Source organism: Mirounga leonina, unplaced genomic scaffold, assembly GCF_011800145.1.
Source record: "Mirounga leonina isolate KUSES-001 unplaced genomic scaffold, KU_Mleo_1.0 Mir_176, whole genome shotgun sequence".
In the NCBI taxonomy this organism is placed as follows: domain Eukaryota; kingdom Metazoa; phylum Chordata; class Mammalia; order Carnivora; family Phocidae; genus Mirounga; species Mirounga leonina.
In genome coordinates, this window is record NW_023270454.1 from 7,302,765 (window position 1) to 7,308,180 (window position 5,416).

The window sequence follows — 5,416 nt, forward strand, 5'->3', positions numbered from 1 at the left end:
GGTGACATCATGCCAGTAGCAGGAGCCAATAGTAGCGTCCCTGCTTATGAAGCTTCCCTAAGACCCGGATGCCTTAATGAGGCTCCTGGATCCGCTCGGTTGACACTTCCACCGTCGGCGCGGCCAGCTGAGTACCGCGCCCCCGGCTTGCAGAACGGGACCTCCTCCGCGGGGTCTCCCAGTCCGCAGGTTCTGGCCCTTGCGGGGTAGCCCTTTGGAGGGCTCTGGCTTCACTTTCGTTTTTTCTTTTTTTTCCTGGACACCTCTGCCGCCTTTTTTCTGCGTCCTGCTGAAAACAATCCAGGATGCACAATGAGTCTATGCGGTTGCTTCTGTTTGTCCCCACGTTGTCACCCATCTTCTCTCTGGGGACCCAGTCCAGCCTTTGTGCTCCCTCTCCCTTGTCTGTTCAGGTTGCCCCCTTCTAGCCTCACGGTCCTGCAAATAAAACCCTGAGTCAGGGGCACCAGCCACCACCTAATTGTCGCCTCTAAGAGAATCTTATTTTCTTAATGTCCCCTTTTCCGATTTTAAGTGCAATGCTTTCTCTTTTTAGAAAACAAAGGAGGAAGAGGAATGAGGGGGAAGGAAGAAAGCAAAAGTCACATGTAAACACATCATCCAAAGATACCCACTGTTCACAACATCAGGTATTCGTGTCAAAAATATGATAGATTTACAAATTTAAAATTGCGCTGATTATAGTCTGCTTTTTTTTTAAACTTTGGCTTTTAGCATGTAGCATATCCTCATGTCTAAATATTGTTAGAGCGGGGGGGAGGGGAGAGATAAATTTTTTTGGTGTTTTTTTTTTTAGTGGCTTCATGGTATTCCAGCATTTGGAATAACTTATTTCTATGCCCCTTCTTTTGTATATTTAATTTACTTCCAACTATTCCCTATTTTAAATAATTCTGTGGTGAACAAGGAGCCTTTGTACATAATTTCTGAATATCTGAATATTTCCTTGGGATACAATCTTAGGGATATGGCTACTTTAAAGATTTCTTTTGCCCTCAAATATTTTTGATTAACCTTTCTTGTTATTCCAAATTAAATAAAAATCACTTGGTCTCATTTCAGAACCAAATCAGTTATTTTTATCTATGATTGCTTATTCAGTAAAGTTTTCTAGTCCTGTTTTAAAATTTAATTCAAGAGGTGGTTTTATATTTTGTTGATTTTGTGAAATGCATCTTTATTTCTACCATATTTCCGAGATGGCATAAAAAGGTGTTGGTTTTTATAAGCTAACGTCATTGGGATTCACTTTACCACATCTCAGTAGTTCTGCTTTTAGTTGATTTTCTTGGGTCTGTAGGCAATTACTACCAGCAGCAAACTTGCAGTGTATGCCCAACGACTTGTCATACAGGTCGATGCTTTTGTTGGTTTGAAATAGCCCTTCAAAGCTCACTTTGTCCTTTTCCTCTGAATCTCTGCATGCAATTATTGGTGCCAGTCTTATTTTCTTTTTATTTGGGTGTGTGGTTAGAAACCAGACTCCTTGCTACTGTGGTTCATTTTCTCATTTCATCTGAGATGTATTTTTAATAAGCAGTTGATTGCGGGTTTTCAAAATCTTATTTGCAAATTTTAACTTTTTAATAGGAATATATTTGTTGACTAAAATTCAATTCTGTTGAATTTTATGGCTTCTCATTCTCTTTGTTTTCATTTTTGCTGCATGCACTATCTTTTTTTCTTTCCTCTTTGTTCATGTTTTCGAAGGAATATATGCTGTTCTAAAAGTCTCCTAGTGTTTTAGCAACCTTCCAATATATACTTATTTCAATATCAAAAGCACAGAATGAAACAATGTATTATTTTAATTCCATTCTTTCCAGTTCTTTTTCCTCATGTGAGGGATTTAAGAAACTTTACTTCTCTTAGCTCCAAATTTTCTGGATTTGGTTAATATAACCTAGAGTTATATAATCAGATTATTGTTGCTAAATTGCATTTAACATTATATATTATCTCTTCCAGGAATAATTTTTGACATTTGCAACCTACTCCATCTTCAACACAATAATATAATCAAGCAAGCAGAGTTTATGGATCGTATATTTTCTGAATCCTTACATTTTTAAAAATGTCATTTTTTACCTTCATGCAACGTGTGTGGGTATAAAATTCTCAGACAATTCAGAATTTGCTCAAGATTCTATACACATGCCCCCATTGTCTTTTAGTAACATGGGCTGATTTTAATTCCTTTGTACATAACTGGGTGTTTGTTGTGTTGTTTTCCTTTTGGAGTCCTGGATATTAGAAGAGTTGATTTTATATCCTGTAAGTCAAAGTATTTGCCATGAATTTGTCCAGAATGTGATACACACTTTCAATTTCCAGTTACGCTAGTCATTTCGTTATCAGTGGTTCTGATTTTTTTCCTATAATTCTTAAGTGGGATTTCTATTTTCTGTTCTCCCTTTCTTTCTCTTTCCAAAAAAAAGTCCCTCACCTCTATCTTCTGGCAACGTTTCCAAGTCCATCTTCTGCATTCCTTGCTCAGTTATACCCATCTTAGTTACAGCTCTGGTCTTTGTTGTCTCTTCTCTGGGCTGCAAGTCTGCAGTTAGCTTTTCAGTTTTCCTGCAGTTCTGTGCCCCCCCCCCCACCCTGCTCTCTCCATCTCCGTGGTCACTTGCTCCCCTCCTGCTCCCCCCTTGGACAAGACTCCTTGTCAAGGATGCCACAGGTTTCTCTTGGATTTTGCAGGTGGCCTTTTAAAGGAGTACGTGCCCCCACTGAGTCAGGAGGATTCTTTTTTCCTTTGTTCTGTGGTATTTTCTCATACCCCCTTTTAATCAATAAATTTAATCATCCTCAGGAAGGTGGTATCTAACTAGACACATGGCTTCCCTCGACCCTACACAGTTGTGTGTGCACAACTGAGGGCCATTCTGGTGCCCCGGCTCCCAGCACCTGCCAACTTCTGGCAGGCACCGAAGTGGGGCGGCTCTGTTGTATGGAGGTGGGATCTTCTGGGCCTGCAGCTCTCCTAAGACTATGAAAGAGTGGACTAATACAATCAGAAACACAGCGACAACAAACTACAAACCTGCATGCACCCTGGTAGGGGTCCCCCTGCCCCCCACATTTTGTAGAGACACCTCCCTGGCTGCATGATGCTGCCACCCCTCCCCCCTCCTTTCCACCTGCTAGTTTTCTGGGCTGTGCAGTCACTGAATGGGTATGGCAGGATAAAGGACAGAAGAAAACAGTATTTCTGGCCACTTCAAAGAACCCTAACAGTAGAGGGTTAGGACATGTAAGGAAAGTCCCTTGGTTAAAATAATGTCCTGATCCTCAACCTCAACAGTAAAAGTCATGATTTCCAGGTGAGGGGAATGGCTGGATCTCACAACCTCAACTTTTGTTTCCCAAATTCACTTCCCCCTTAGGTACTGATTCATTCCTTTATGCATTTATTTACTCCACAAATATTAATTTCAATAAGCTCCCCGGTCACCGCTGTGCTGTCATCCATGGACCCGCAGAATGGTATTCCTCCTCTAATTCCCACAGCTGAGACCAGGTTCACGGAGAGCAAAAGGGAATAAAGCAAGGAGGGAAAAAAAATTAAAAAATAAAGCAAGAGGGACTCAGGACTATGACTTTGTAGCACCAACACCGCCACCTCACATGAACCCCAAAGTCTAACACTGGAGCCCTCATAGTGTCTGGTCCTCACAGTACAGATAGGGGAGAGATGAAGAGACAAAGTAGCTTTTGAGGTCTCTTGGGTGACTGTTTCAAGAGGCAGTCAGGGTGGGTGCTAAAAACCCCACTCCCCTGGCTTCGCAACTCGGGGCATTCCTCCCAGCTTCTGCCAACAGGTTGTTGACATGTGAGCTTTCATCTTCTCTTCTGTCTTCACTGATACTGGGAGAAGCTCTGCCAGGCGCCATGATTAAACTGGAGTTTAACCATTCTCGTGTTAACCGGACTTTCTGGGTCTTTCACCACTTGCTCGCTCCCTTCTACCTTCAACATGATTTTTTGTCTCACTACCTTCCCCTGATTCCGCTTCTGCATTCACTCCTGGTTGTCTCTACCCCGGAAACCTCGGCGCACCTCGGAATGTGTCGGTGCTCCCCAAGATTCTGCCCCTGCCCTCTCGTTTTCATTCTAGACACTCCGCATGTGAGAGCTCAGGCTCCAGTGGCCCCCAGCAGACGCCTCAGCCCGGACTCCCGACGCCCGCATCTCCCCATCCAGATCCTGAGCTAGAGCGCCCTCTGATGGCCGTCTCTATACGTCCACCCCGGGTCCCGCCACACGACACTGAACCCAGTGCTCCCCTCATCCCTCCGCTGTGTCTACACTTCAGCAAGCCAGAAACCGGCAGCCATCACCCCCGACCTGCCTGACCTGCTGCATTCCTCCCCTGGCCATCCTGCCTCCTCCAGTACTTCTAAGGCCCATTCTTCCTTATCCCCACTGCCCCCCACCCCCCGTCACAAACTGAACTGCCTCAGTTATACCACATTTACTGCCGCAAACCCCAGCTGTTTGGGGATTTGGGGACGGGAACCAGACCTGGGAGGTCTGCCTCGGCAACCTCCGAGTCACGTGATCGGCCGGACCCCCCCCCCCCCAGCGTCTCTCACGTGATAGCCGGAATTAAAATGAGAGGGCGTATCCGAAATGTTCTGTAAATAAACAAAGGAGCTTCACACACTAGGTACAGTTATTGAAGGCCCCCTTCAGACAAAGCTGAGATAAAGGGGGAGCCAAAGAGCAGGGACGTTTGCTGAACCCACAGTACAGACCGTGCCTTTGGGGGGCGCTGTGCACGCACCACCTCCCTGGATCCTCAGGGCTCCGCGTGGCTCTTCTCCAACGTGCCGGGTTGGGTCCCAGGCGCCCGTTCCTGGACGAGGGCTGAAACGGAGCTTGACTTCCCGTGCCCTGCACCTCGTTTCGGTGTGCCTTTATGTTCCTCCTGGGTCCACATTGTTCCCAGACTGTTCTCTGAAATACATTATGTAAATCCCAGCTAGCCCAAATATCCATAGAAACCAAAATCTCCCATCTTCCTCAGGCTGTTCCCTAGCAAAACGAACCCACCCAAGTGACACCCACGAACAAGGACAAAGAGCTCCCAGAGCCGGGAAGCTTCCCTCTGCCCTGGGGGCATCAGGCTTTAGCGATCCGATCGCTGACCGCTGAATCCATCTTGCCCAGTCCTCCAGCCGCAGGAGGAAGGAAAGGGCGGCACGGGCCAGTGTGAGAAGCTGCATTTTGGGAGCCCCTGAAGGCAGATGCTACACTCCCCACCGCGATCGGTCGGTCATCTTGTGCCCCATCCAAACAGCTCTGCCGCCACGAAGACCACACTCACCGTGGATGTGAGGCGGTACTCAACATCGTTTTTAGTCGCGCACGTACAATCAACACGAGCCAT